The following is a 15,436-nucleotide window of genomic DNA, read 5'->3' as shown; positions in this document are numbered from 1 at the left end:
AGTGAAACCACCCGTTAAATGTAATAGACGATCTTCGGCAACTCCGTCTGTACACAATGGCATTCTTGTAGTGAATGCGGCTCTCTTTAGGACCCGGGGTGGCCTCCGGGGGAAGTCCTCTCCCGCTTGCGGGGCAAGGCAGCCAAAGCGCAGAAACGCGTATCCACGCGCACACATACACACACATACGCAGACGCACACACACGCACTGCGCGCACTCGCCAAGCTCTTCTGTGCGCTCGCACATAGGGATAAACAGAGGGAGAGAGGGAGACCATAGGAACGCAGCTCGTGTGTGTGTGCGCATGTGTGTGTGTGTGCAGGTACGCTCGCTCGGTGCTGGAAACGCTAGACTGGCGGGGCAGACATGGAGAGGTTTGGGGAAAACGCCTGGAAGTGACCGAGAACCGAACCGAAGAGGGTGGCAAGAGAGGAAAAGGGGGCAAAGGAAGAAGGGCGGACTGATAGCTCGATAAAAAGGAAGACAAGGAGGAGAGACAAGTCTGACAGAAGAGTGTGGAGACGGGGTTCCCCAGGAACAGAAGGATCTTAAGGTGACTCCATGTCCGCGGTGTGTGACATGTGCCGCATGGCTCTGGATGTGAAGGGTATGGTGAAGGTGCGCGCCTGAGTGTTGTTAGTTTATGTCTGTGTATAGTTCACAATTTGTGTTTTCTTCTTCTTCTTCTTCTTTTTTAACCCCTACCAACTATAAAAGCGGGGGGCCAAAGTCAGCCAGAGTGACCACTATAAACTGGAGTGAAGGGATCAAAAGGAGGGGCTACTTTTTAGGGAACAAATTGATCTTTTTACAACGCACTTTAAGTTGGGAGTCCTTAACATTCCTCTTTTTCCTTCAAAACTCCCCCTTTCACTGCGCATGCATGCGTTTCCAAATATCTCCTGGAGTTTTTCCTGCTATCTTTACGCACAACAAAAAGCTGCATAAGTAGTAGAAGCTTCAATGTGTATGTCATGCGCGTGTGTGTGATCCATATACGGCAAACAGGTTGAAGGAGGCAGATCTGATCAGAGGCACAGCAGCAGAGGGAAGAGTGTGGCACAGGCTGAGTAGCACTGGATTACACACACACATGCGCGCACCCAAACTCTGGGGCCAGGAGAACAGCTGGGAGAAATGTGTGTGCGCCCTAGAGCCGTCCTCTTAATGCATGCGCCTGCCTTTGCACGTGCGTGGCTCGCTTTTCTATTATCTCCTGCTGCCATGTGAGTGCATCCATCTGAGGCTGTGTAAATATGGATGCTCATAGGGAGAGGTGCCTCCTCAGATGGAGCGTCTACACCTCCCCTGGTTTGGAGGCAGCAGAGGAGGCGGTCAGATGACCAGTGCTTTGGCAGATTAACCCAGCAGGCGCTGATGAGACAAAGTGAAAAGAAGGGATGATGGAGATTTTTAGGGAGGGGGGGGGGTAGAGACGGGGGCGAAGGAGACGGCTGCTGCCATGCTCTCTCCAGGAGTGCTCAGAGTGCTGCTCATTCATAATTCACCTATATGGCAAACGTTCATTCACATATTGACCCCCCATGGCTGCGCTCAATGGAGTTTTCGCCCCTCCACCTCTCCCTGTCTCTCAATAGACACCCCTGTGGCGCCATGTTCAGTAAGCCCGCTTCTTTTTTAACTTTGGAGACAGCTGACGGTCTCCGAGAGAAAAGAAACTCCGCTTGTGGTGTCTGGTACTTTTTTCAGCTCCAGCGCCAGATTGAGTTGTGTAAATTGAATATTGAATGCAGAACCAAGAGCACAGATAATGAGTATGGACGGATCTGTGGGTTAGCACTCTCAGTACAACACTCTGGGAGTAAATCCTCTGAACACAGCATAAAAAGGTCCATAATTCATGTGTGCAGAAGGTATGGAACCATCTGGGCCAAGCATCAGTTTTCCCTTTTGGTCCCCTTCACATTTCCCTGTTTCAATACTTTTGAATGGACCCGCTGCTGTGTTCCGGTCCGTTCTGGCTGCGATCCAGAAGGCAGTGGGTCTAAATCACAGTCTGAGAGTAAAGCATGCAGCAGAGGCTCTGGTACATTTAGTTCTAAAAGGTAAACAGTACAGTAAACATTACCTTATCAGCAAAACAGATAAAAATATCCTGACCTCTTACGTTTCAAAGGTATGATGGAGTGTATTCACACAGAGAAAAGAGAACACGGTGCTGTGCTTTTCACTGGGGAAGTGACATTTGGTAATATTCATTTTCTTTAAGAAAAAGGTGAGCATTGCGGTGGGGGGTGAATGCTGTGGGAACCGCAAGTGGGTGCAAACCTGCAGGTAATTCTAAGCAACTTTTAATGACGAAAATAGTATTTTTGCTGTTCTATCGGATGATGTTGGGCATATATTTAAAAAATTAAGATTAAAATTAGATTCATGAGTTTTTCTTTATTCAATTGGATCAAAAGATGATTGAAGTGGGACTTTATAGGGACATTTAGGGTTAATCCTGCTTATTTTTTCCATGGTAAATAGCTTAATTGCTTTTTTTTCATCAATTAAGCATACAAATATCTTTGAATTGCAATTTTTTTAACCCCTTAACACCAGAGCTTTAGCCCCAGTGCTGAGGTTGTCGTAACTCGTCAGCCGTTTATGGAATTTCTGTCATTCCAACAGTTTCTGAAGTGGAGATAAGCGGCTTTGTGCTGACATACAACACTTTACGGTAGAATCTGTTGGAGTTATGGAATTTGCATAAATGCTCAAACATCTGTGGTATCTCAAAGAGCCTGTTATATAAATGTTATACATCTAAATCTTCTGTTTTAAAGGGTTAACTGACGTTTTAGGTGTTTCTTTCAGTTTGCTGCTGCTATACAAAACCAACTGTCCTTTTTAATGATTCAGTGATTCAATGATTCAGCTGAAATGGGCGAGTAATGTTGAATAATTTGATATCTTTGCTGTAGTTTGATTGGTTTCACACTGCACTCTTGAGGGCAAACCAGTGTGCCGTGTCTTGTAGGGTTGTGCCGATGGACGATGATATCGTCCATCGTGATGGGTGACTGACATCCCGATGGAGAGACCACCATCGTGATGCCACGCCCCCGCCACGTTGCGCGTCGACACCAGAAGCCGCGGTTACATGTACAAAATATCTTGATGGGATCAATGGTCGGATTAGAATCCAACGGTGTACATGGGCCCAGAAAAATGTTTTCAGAATATAAAAACGTTCACTAAGGTCACAATTTCGGTCGGAATAAATCATTTGCACATGCGCAGTATTCGCACATGCGCAGTTTGAAAACCGGAAGGGGATACAACTTCCGCCGAGCGGCTTTTTTTCCAAACTTTATTGAATGTTACAATTCAATACAAAACGATAACAGCGCCGAGCGGCTATATACATTGACATATCAGCTCGGTAAAATACGAGATGATCTTCTAAACGTGCTTTTAATAATGTTACGGTTATTATGAAACATCTGTTCGCTTATCATTTGAATTTTAATCCGTGTGGTCAGTGCTTTTTCTGAACGGAGCCAGGATTAGCAGTATGCTAACACGGGCTAACAACATTAGCTTTGGGTGGCGCTGCACGTAAACATGTAAGAATAACATCAGCATTTATTTAGTCGGGACACGACTGGAAACACAAATCCGCGTGATTGTTTGAATGTTTTCTAAGGACTGAGCGACATTTCTGCTTTGATGCTCAAACCGCTGTGTGTCTGCTGACGATCCGAGCTGTGCTCAGACACACGTTTAGACCCGGTTCTGAGTTCGGTAGGTAGTACCCCTAGAGCTGCGGGACGGATCGCAGTCTTAAATCTCCCACACATACCGCTCATGTACCCCCCCCCCCCCTCCCCATCAAACACAAAGCTGTAAATCCGCACTCCGCCGGTCCACTTCGCTAAGTGCGGGAGCGGACTACTTCTTTTCTATCTTGCTTGTTACTTTTTCTGTTAAAGTCACTTCCCTCAGTTTATACTGGATCATCGCGGATTAACCATTAGTTGGGAAATAAAATGAAAAAAGCAAAATAACGAATAGCAGTTATATAAGAACGAAAAATGTAAAAATACCCCCCCCCTCGCCCCCGACGATATCATCGTCCATCCCGATGGTTGACAGCAAACATTGTCAACGGCCAAATTAGGGGACATCGCCCAACCCTAGTGTCTTGTAACTGTGTGATGTCATTATAGCTGATTATTTGGGGGAAGTTAGTGTCAAAACAGTAGAAAGAAAAGCAAGAACACCTTTACCTTCTCGCTACAGGTTTCCTAATGAGACTTTTTCCAGCTTCTTTTGGATAAACACATTTTTTGATTCAAGTTTTTTTTTCTGAATGACAATTTGCTCTCATTTTCACCTTTTATGTCCATCGGATGGTTGGTTAGTCTCCCTGTATTCATACTGTAGTTAACCGCAACAGGGTTCACATGCAAGCAAACCGAGTGTCTTGTTTTCAGTGAATATGTTTCATTTTAACCAAAGTAAAGAGAACAATCTTAAGGCCCGTTCACACCGGGACGAATTTCGCCCGCGATATTCGCCGACGTTTAACGCCTCGTGACTAAACAAAGGGCACCAATGAGAGTGTGCACATCGACGCGAAAAAACGCCACGCGTCAAAGCGTCACTTTTTAAAAAACGCCTCGGGTTCGTTCTTTTGGTTCGACGCGCCGCGTCGAAAACTATACGACCAATGAGAATGGCGCTTTTGCAGACGTGTCTGGAGATTCTGAAGTTACAGTAAAACACAACTTGGGGGCGCTCAAACATAAAACTGCCTTGCTGAGCACACATACCAGCGAAGAAGATAGACGCCGAGTAGCGTCTACACTGCCGCGAAGAAATAATGACGGACATTCTAAAATATCCCCGAACCAAGCACCAGTTGGAGCTACTGGTGCTTGAAATATTCATGTTTTCTTTGTATGATTCTGACAAGCGGGTAAATACTTGCTCTCTTCTTCTGAGTGAAAGGCGACTTTAAGAAGCGTAAAGTTGCGCAGCGCCACCTTGTGTACAGGAGTATTTCTGTTTACATTAAGCGCCATCTAATGTCAGGGAATGAAATTGCATGTTCGCTCGGCTCATCGTCAGCGAAAATCGCCTGGGTGTGAACACAAAAAACGTGGCGAAAAACGTGGCGTATAACGCCTGGCGAATATTCGTCCCGGTGTGTACGGGCCTTTAAGAAACAAACTTCTTAAAGGCTAGGAGGGGCTTTCACTCTGGTTTGTTCCATACGACCATTGGGCAATCTATTGTCTATTTAAATTTGTGTTTTATGGTGAGGTTGAAAAAAATACGAATGTTTATGGCACCTAAAATGCCGCATTTTAATTTTTTTTTTTTTTAAAGCATTCTTTCAGCAGTCCATTTGTTCCTGCTGTGATGATAATGCGACAGGGGGGTTGGTTGCTTTCCATCCTCAGAACCACAAATAAACTCTTTGAACCATCCACGCTCGCACTGTGTTAATACATAGGGGTGAAGTTTTTTTTACTCTTTCTGTCAGCGATGGTTTGTCCACACCACCATGATGGAGTTTTACATTTTTCTTAAATTGTATGGCAACAGTGTCTTCCAAAGAAACCCAGGAGAATTCATATCCTTTAGGGTCTTAGAGTTCATCTGCATTTTTTTGTCGTGTTTCGTTGAGCAGTTCCTAGATTGTGTTTTCCAGCAGACGTTCAGCTTTGGCTACAGACGTGTTTGCTGTCATGTTTTGAAGGTGATCGCCTCACATTCTCTGTTTTACCTGATAGAACCTGTAATTGACGTCAGAACGGTTGGGAACGAAACTCAAATGATTACAGTACATGATCCTTACTCATGTTTTTTGTTTTGTTTTGTTTTTTTTAAAGAAAAATTGATTCGACAATTTGAAATTTAAATTATTTTGGCCTTCTGGCTCAGCTGTGTACATCTTAATATTTCACTGATTTTCTTTCTGTTTGCTGTGCTGTAAATCCCTCACACCAATCAGAAAGTTTAAATCCAACCCCCATCTGTTTGTCGAAGTGCTTTTATGCAAGACAAGAATCCCAAAGGGGCACCAGGAGGCAGGAAACTGCTCTGTGAGAGTGTGAATGAGTAAATGTCAAGCACAGTTTACAAAGGCTCCATATGGATCCCAAGCAATGTTTAAAAGATGCTGTGTTAGTGTTGACTAAAGGGTGATGGCTTTCTAACATTTAATTTTAAAGTACTATTTTCTTTTTTGTAAAGTTTAAAACTTGCAAGAGGCAGATTATTAAATTGGCGCAAGTGAATCTAAGACGGAGCAAAAAAAAAGAACAAATTTGAAATTGCAAAAAGATGGAAGGAAAGGGGCTGTGCAAACAAAAAGCAGTAGCTGAGAAAGTACCTAAGTGGAAAAGGTCAGATGAATACAAATTGAAAACCTGAGGTTGTGAAATAGTTTTGCTGTCTCACAGCACTATGATGTGTCATTATTTTAAAGCTGTGTGTATTTCCTTGTGCAGCTGCTCTTGGAAAGTTTTCTGTGTCGCACCAGAGTATCTCTTGCCTTGACATTCAATCCACATTTGTTTCACTGATTTTGATGTGTTTAATAGCCATAACACAATACAAAACAAAACGCTTAATATCTAACAGCTGCAGTGGTTGGTAGCAGTAGGACGAAGATCGCACGACTGTTCGAGCAGGTTCTTTTTTTTTATCATGTTTGTAAATCATGGAAAAAAAATGTGTATCTGCAACTCTGCAGCCAAAGGAAAAGTCGAAGCAGCTGACTGCAAATACACCAAAAGAGACTTTGAAGTCCAGTGTGATTTAAAGTTTCCAGAGCTTCTCCAATCAATCTGCACGTTTAGAAGATAAAAACTGCATTTCGGCAGTCTTCCTGACCGCTGCTCTGCTTTTCAGCATTTTTACTTCTTTTTTTTTTTTTTTTCGAGCTACCTCATGACTTTTTCTTTCATCTGAGAGCAGATGTTTATGAATGGAAACACGGTCACTATCTTCTGACTGCATGACATGTGGAAAACCTGCAAGGTGCAATGTTAGTGATCAATTTTGCCTTGGCGATATGACTTGCGATACATGATCAGATAGCAAAACAACTAATCCATCCTTTTTTTCCTTTAATTGCAATCATTCTGCAAGTTATTAATGGAAACAACCTATGTAAAAAAAAAAATCATTAAAAACTTGAATAAGAAACGAACTACTCTCTCGTAATTTTCTAAATACCTGCAGCCAGCGAAGAACTTCTTCTTAGCCGCACAAACCCGGAGAAGGGTTAGGTTAATGTATGCAACCCATCTAGCCTTGGATGTACTTAAAATATGTGCGGCCACTGCAGTAATTTCCAGCTTGGCCGCACAAATCAACCAGTTTTTCGTGTTTGGTCACACCTAAATATGTGTGAATAACATCAGCCATGAAATGATGGATTATATTGATTGTGGAAAATATCATTTGGATTAAAGCATGTTGAGTTCATTTTACTATAACATCGACTTACTATATATGTGATGTCACGAATGAGCGCCAGCACAGCAGACAAAGGATCAAGCCATCATTAAAGTCCAAAATGTGGAGACCCTGAATTTTCCAGAGACATGTCACCATACAGTGTGGTATAAAGTTCTAATATTGTTTTACTTTTTACACATATTTAATTTACACGTGATTATCTAGCAAGAAATGCCAAATAAACTAGGGAAATTCCCCTGCACTGTTCAGTACCCAGATATTTATCTCTAAGTCACACTGGTTGAAAATAAAAATCGATTTTAGTTTGAATTGGATCATTCAAAACGAACCAATATCAACTGAATCATATCAACAAACACAAATTGTTAAAAAAAATTGTGAAAATGAATAATTACACTCCTTATACGTTACACTCTAAATGGAGTGTAGGAGGCAGCATCAAATATGAAAAGGCTTCATATTGGTCAATGACGTGATGAGGTCTGTTCGATTGGTCAAATCTGTAAAGGGCTGTAGCTGCCATGAGATTCTTTCAGGATACGTGTAGACATTTAACGTAACCACTTATCGCAGTTTATGCCTCTTTTGTGATATTGCACAGTAGGCCTGCACAATAAATCGCAAATTTACTTTTATCGCGATATCAAGCATATCGCAAAAGATGGCGAAAATTGCAATAGATGGTCTTCTTAAATGTGCCGTAACAATCTTATGGCAGCTTGAAGTATTTAAGGGATCACATAAATCCCTTTATGCACTTGTCCAATCGGATGGACCCCTTTACGTTGTTGACCAATCGGGTGGAGTCCTTTTTTGTCAGATGTAGACAGGGGTCATTTGGAGAATGATTTAAGGTATGTTGACTCTTATTTATTCCAAACTGTAGCAGGAAAATGGAATTGATGTTTTTAATTGTTTTGCTATTTGTTCATGTATGGCAAGTTATGTTGTCTTCACAATATTGATCACTAATATTGCAAATCGTGAGTTTTCCTCATATTGAACAGCCCTATTGCACAGGTTGAAATCGCGATGACAATACATTTTTGGTTTAATGTGCAGGCCTACTTTCGACGGACTTTTTGTCCTTTAAAATTTAGCCAACAATGACGGTGAACTGGGGAGAGAGCTTTTGTGTCATTTGATAATTATTCAGTTTGTCTCTAAAGTTAAATTTAAAAACTAATGAGGGAGTGAGTTATGTCATTTTTGTGGGTTTTTCTACTCCATGGCTTTCATGAGCTACAACGACTGCTGTGTTAAACGCTGGGTTTAAAATGGCAACAACTGGATTAAACAGCCAAGGTGGCTTGAAGGAATACAGGTCCCCTGTATCCCCCCAGGTCATGATTGTCTAGTTATTGTCCACAGAGCTGACCACCTCTGTTAAATTAGCCCCTCTCCCCCTCATCTTGCTGAGACACGCTTTCGGGCAAAAGCCCAGAAAGACGTCATCTGGTGTAAAAATAGAGCTAATAAATTGGGGGGGGGGAGTGTTTTATGTTTACAAGAGGTGATGTCATGTTTGGTTTAGATCCATGGCTGACGAACCGGAGGGCAGCTGTGTCCAGAGTCAGCCAGCTTTTGCTCACTTATCTGGTGGGGTTTTTGTGCTGCTCATGAAGACTTTAAGGAGCTGCAGCTTGTGTGTCTGCTTGTGCCTCTGTCCACTTGTTTGTGCATTTTAGAGGCATGCATAACGTGACGCTGCTGTGGTCGCTAAGCAACACAGGAACGTGGGTGGAAGGATTTCCTGTCCCTGGGAAGCTTTGTTTTGTAAGTGGTGCGGGAGGGGAGGGGGTGGCGTATGCGTGTTTGCATGCGCAGATGTTCATGTGCGTTTTAGTTGTATGCGTGACTGCTTGTGTCTGTTTTTAATGCAATCTTAGCCTCTAGTAAAAGTCCTACAGAAAATTCATCTCAGAAACACATTTTCCCACTCTGGCTTGCATAATCTCTCAGTTTGGGTCTGTTTTCAGCACTTTGTCTCCTCTTCCTTAACCCCCCCCCCCCAACATCTCACAGCTGCCATGCTCACATAAGGCCACCTCCCCCTTGTGATGTCATAGCTATGCAGAAGCACACGCCCCTTCATCTGCATGATATTGCAGTTATGTGTTACTGCAATCCCAAAAAACCCACTCATGGCATATCCGTCCTGCAGACGTCGGACCCCTAGATAACTGACATTAAATGAATGCGCTGACGTCAGCATGCCTCTTTCTGATGCTCCTCTTCCTCTGTGGCTGCCTGCAGTGATGTCATAGACAGATTCAGCCATACAGTTTTGAGCATCTGCTATCACAGGTAGAGACAAAAATGACCTCAGAACTGGTTAGAGTTGTTACTTCCTTGTTGTTTTGCCTTGATATTCAAACACTTTGAATAACCTAAAGAGATTGTATTGCTGTATGTTGTTAAAATCCTAGCATGCACCTGTGTTAAAGCCTTTCATGGATTCTTTAAGCTGTAGTCACAACTGCCTTTACGGGTTGATGGGGCTGTCTGCAGGCAAAAAGCTGTAGGTGACCCTCACGAAAAATCAAGGTTGTAGAACGCTTGGTTCGCCTGTAGGGCTAAAATGTTCATGCACATATTTTCTATTGGTGTACTGGACCAGTATCCTACATGTTTTCCAACCTACCTGCCATTGATGCTCCTTATTGGCTAAGCACACCTGATCCAGGTAATCAGCAGCAGATAAGGATAGAAAACCAACTGGAGGCCGACCCTCCAGGCCTGGATTTGGACACCCCTGCTTTAGACAAACAACTGTTTGAAATAGATTGTATTGTTATGAAATTGCCGCCTGCTGTCAAACACTATCCGACCTTTATTGGTCCTCACCAGAAAATAAAGGCCGGCAGAAAAGTGAGCTGTTGATTCTAGGGTCATCTCCACCAATATTGCTTTTATTTAGCGCAAGAAAACACAGTGAAGGGAAGTCACTGAAGGGGTTGGCCTTTATCAACGCTCAACACAAGTATCTGTTTTTAGCTCTGCGTTTAAGAACAGAGGAGGACTGCTCCACTTGCGTCTGTGGCTGACTAGGCCGCTCGTTGTCTTCTCCAAGTGTTGTGGTCGCAGCTCTAAACATCTGCCATCTGACACTGGATTGGAGAACGGGGAGCTTTTAACAGACCTAAATACACTCAAGCACTTTTGTTGTCTTCTCCCGCTTTTTCTCTGTCTAACCTCAAACCTCAAACCAGAGGGAACTCACCCCACACAACAACTAAAGAGTTTAGAAATCGGGGAATCAACACACACCAGCAGTTTAAATACCACACATACAGAGCTTTTCCAAATAACCTCATTAGTTTGGCCGGTCCAAAACCACAAACAGCGTTTCACCAAGTATTTAAGGGCTTAAGACTAAAATAAGATGTACAGTCTATTAATGCTCCACACAAACAAATGTGAGAGCTCATACATACGGGTTTCAGATTAGAAATACGGCCCGTATGACTCAGCATATAAAAGTTTAACAGACAACTGGTATAACTATGTACATACGCACATATAGAAATACACATTTGCCCCCTCGCCTCCCACCCCAAAGGAGTCTCTGTGTATTAGTCAGCGTCTGTGTGTCCATGCGTGGGCCTGTTCTCTGGCAGCATGAGGGGAAAAAATACCTTCCTGTATGATGTAAATACCAAAGACGCCGTTTGTGTGCATGTGTGTTCATACATTCGTGTCTGTGTCTGGGAAGGGTTTTCTCTCAGGCAGGATTTTGCACTCTGTGTCAGTTTTCTAAGTTATTCTGTGGGACAGAAGCGCTTTTATTTATTTATTTTTTAAAGATGAGTTCTCCTTTGTCTCCAGCGCATCTTAGCACAGGAAGCAGTGAAAAACAGCAGGCAAAGATGCTGACGTGACACTGCAAACAATGTTATGCTGATTTAATGATATTTCAGAGCTGTTGGTTTGATTAGAAGTGATGTCAAGATGTTTTGCCTCTTATGAAGGAAATGTTATGTTTGAAAATATAGCAGTATGACTCAAATTAAAACTAAAATACTTTGTTAAAGTGTTGTGAAAAAGGTAAAACTGTCTTCAAGCAATGCAATGTTATGACAATGTGCTTGACCTTGCTGCTAGTTCTGTGATTACATTAAAAATATATCTTTTAAATACATGTTTTGGCTAATTTTATTTAAATTATAGCAAATTATCTCATTTTCTAAACAAAAACCAGATATGAACAGTTGTTTGGACTAATAGCTCAATAGATAAAAATAAAAATGAACACTGAAGTGCTTTAAAACTGACCAAAATAATTGTAATTCTAATGAAACAAAGTCATTTCAAGTAAAAAAAACAAAAACCAAAACATTATATTCTACAATTTTTAAAAGCAAATTTATAAACACATTGATATTCTTTTGCCATAAGTTTAGTTCAAGCGAACGTGTATTTTCTTGTTTTCCCATAACTAAAGTCTCCAACGTAATCAATTTGTCTGCCTGTTTAAGGGGGGGCAATACTCATTGTGACGTCCGGTGAAATATTATGTCCAACACTGAATATGGATCACTAAAAGAAAAGGAGAGATTCTTCCCGTGATTTGAAAGAAAACCAGAGACAAGCCTGTTAAAGCTAAAAGACCATCTTCAAGCAGCCTTTTGTTCCTGTGACCACAGATGTAAATTTCTTTAAAAAAATAGAATAAAATGAATGTGTCAATAGGTACCGGGCCACAAAGATACGACACACAAAAGAAAAAACTTGAATTATTTTTATTTTGTTTTAATTATCTGATGATGTTTTAGTTTGTAAAACTAAGTAATACTCTGCACTTTCGATGCATGTAAAGACATTCGGTCACGTCTCCTTTTCATCAGTCTGCCTTCCTAAAGCTGCTGCTTTGGCTGGAAATGCATAAAACGTCGCTGCTAAATTTAAATGTAAAGCTTGAAAATGTACAAAAATCTTTGAAAAGTTAAAAGAGCCACTCAGGAGACAACTTCAAATTAAAAAGATAGCTGCAGTTTACTTTCTGCATCTCAGGACTATATCTTACTCCTGTTACTGAATGAAAGGAATTTATGGTATAATCGTGGGTCGAGATTGTCTTTTGAAAAGGATATCATTCATTTTAACATGTATACACAATCCATTTATTACATGGTTTACACAAACAATAACATCTTTAAATTAAGACACACATTTTGCTTTTTTTCTAAACCATGTTCTAGTTTAGCTCTGAGGCTGCCTTGACTTCAGTTGACATCTAAAAGTCCTCATTCTGTGTTAGACTGAAGCCACAAAGTTTTGAATCTGCCTCCACCCACTCTGAAAATAACTTGGACTTTCTAAAGGCTTCATATGGCCATCATTTGTTCTGTTTTACATGGGGGTTTTCTTTTTTCTGGACAGTATTTGGTCAAGCTCCTTTACTGGTGGTGTCTTATCTCGGTAAGGTTGCATTGCGTTTTTTTTTTTTTAAATCTCCTGTGGTGTTGTTTGCATCTCCAAAGCTACAACTGACCTCCTTTACAGTAAAATACAAACAAAACAAAAATGATTTCCTGTACCAGTTGTTCTAGCAACAAGGCTGACAGATTTTAGTCTAAATAAAACAAAAATATAAAGTGTTTACAGATGTTTTTATTTAGCAATAGGATGCTTTGACACGTCATATTGAGAAATTTATGTTGTCAATGTCATTGCAATATGTCAACAAATCAGTAAAGTTGAAAATTTCTTTTTGCCATGAAAATTTCAATGTTTCCAGGCTCTAGCTGTTTGTCCAGTTCATGACACCAAATATGAGAAAATGACAATTAAATTTTAAAGAACCCAAATTCCTGAGATTCCTTGGCATAGTTACCTTTCTTTGTCTGATAGTAACTTATTTGAAAGAAGTATGACTTACCAATGACTGTTTCTTAATGACAAAACGTTTTAAGATTGCAACTTACGCCTAAAGGCCCGTACACACCGGGACGAATTTCGCCGGCGATTTTCGCCGACGTTTAACGCCTCGTGACTAAACAAAGGGCACCAATGTGAGTGTGCACACCGACGCGAAAAAACGCCACGCGTCAAAGCGTAAAAAAAAAAACGCCTCGGGTTCGTTTTTTTTTTTTTTCTGACGTGTCGCGTCGAAATCTATTTGACCAATGAGAACGGCGCTTTTGCACACGTGTCTGGAGCCTCTGAAGTTACAGTAAAACACAACTTGGGGGCGCTCAAACACAAAACTGCCTTGCTGAGCACACATACCAGCGAAAAAGATAGACGCCGAGTTGCATCTACACAGCCGCGAAGAAATAATGACGGACATTCTAAAATATCCCCGAACCAAGCACCAGTTGGAGCTACTGGTGCTTGAAATATTCATGTTTTCTTTGTTTGACTCTGACAAGGGCGTAAATACTTGCTCTCTTCTTCTGAGTGAAAAGCGAATTTAAGAAGCGTAAAGTTGCGCAGCGCCACCTTGTGTACAGGAGTATTTCTGTTTTACATTAAGCGCCATCTAATGTCAGGGAATGAAATCGCATGTTTGCTCGGCTCATCGTCATCGAAAATCGCCTGGGTGTGAACACAAAAAACGTGGCGAAAAACGCTGGCGAATAACGCCTGGCGAATATTCGTCCCGGTGTGTACGGGCCTTTAGTCACGTGTTGATCCAAAACCTGCAGCACCCATACAGGGGCTGACCTGTATGGATGGTTGAAAATGGAATGTACCATTGTCGTGCGTGTGGTAATTGTAACGTGAAGCATGCGTACGGACTAATGTAAGTTGCATACGCTTGAGACATACAGCTGTCACACAGCCACTACATGCATTTTGCATATATTGCATGGATGAAAATTACCCGAAAATAGGTGGGAAAAGTGAGAAATGTTGTGGTCTTTGTGTGAAAATTTCAACAGAGGTATGACAAATAACCCATGTTAAAATAACCGAAGTACGAATAAACCACGCAAACAACACATAAATATGAACTATCTGTGATTATTGAGCTGTTTATATGCAATTCATTCGTGATTCGTGCCTCAATTACGTAATTTTAACATGATATGTGTGCCGTATACACTATATGAAAGTTATACATTGGTTGTACATGCGTGAAAGTCTATTAGACATACATGGAACGGTCGTGGAAAGCCACAAATTTGCTTATTCATCTTGCAAATATCATGCACAATTGCGTAAGATTTACGAAATAATTGCGTACACACGATGTAAAATTTGCGTAAACCGCGTAATTCTCAACAGACCAGAAATGTCTTACAGTTCAAAACTGAATTCACGTAAAAAAAATATTAGCATCAACCACTACAGAAACCTCATGTCAGAGCATATTAGTTCAGAGATAATGTCCTCCACAAAAAACCTGTCGGCTTCAGACTCTCCCTGGCTCCAGCTGGTTAGTCACATCACCTAGTGGGGGTGGGATGGTGATAGGTTGAGCCGGGTCCTGGCTGGTTGGGTGGGCCGGGGTGGGTTTGGGAGGGTGGGCTCTGCCGGGCCTGTCGTTCTCCCAGCTCGGGGCTCTGGTTGCCTGGGTGGGGTGGTGGTGGGGGCGCACACTCTGCCGGCAACTTGGCAGGGGTTCCTGGGCGGGTGCCTGCTGGGCGCAGGGTAGGCAGTGCGGCTGACCGGGAACGGCGGCCGGGTGCCGTGCTGGGTGGCTGGTCGCCGTGGCGGGGGCTGGGGGGGGGGCTAGGAGCTCTGGGGCCTGGGGTCGTCTGCCCGTGGCCGGTGTTTCGCCCGTGGCCGGTAGTTGGCGCGTGGCCTGGCCCCCCGGGGGTCGGCGCCGCAGTCACAGCAGGGGTTAATGGGTTCACTTGGGTGGGTTTATTTCATTATTATTATTATTATTATATTAATTATTTTATTATTATTATTATTATTATTATTATTATTATTATTATTATTATTACTTATTTATTTTTTTTGGGGGGGGGGGCTGGGGGGCAGTGTGCTAGTCCTTAGGGGGGCCAGGGTATGAATGGTGGGGCTGGACCCCCT

The 15,436-nt window shown here is 42.2% G+C and overlaps 1 protein-coding gene across 2 annotated transcripts in view; it reads left to right on the top strand.

Moving 5' to 3' along the window:
* Positions 1-15,436, top strand: part of foxn3 (forkhead box N3) — a 75,900-nt gene continuing 60,464 nt past the window's right edge. Inside the window, exon 1 of one of the 2 annotated variants that reach the window (XM_020714699.2) lies at positions 1-619. The gene's annotated coding sequence lies outside the window, so the exon portion shown is untranslated. The remainder of the gene's footprint in view (positions 620-15,436) is intronic. The other variant, XM_011491485.3, reaches the window with a different exon arrangement.

Source organism: Oryzias latipes, chromosome 24 (assembly GCF_002234675.1).
Source record: "Oryzias latipes chromosome 24, ASM223467v1".
Lineage (NCBI taxonomy): Eukaryota > Metazoa > Chordata > Actinopteri > Beloniformes > Adrianichthyidae > Oryzias > Oryzias latipes.
This window is presented reverse-complemented; position numbering and strand designations above follow the sequence as displayed.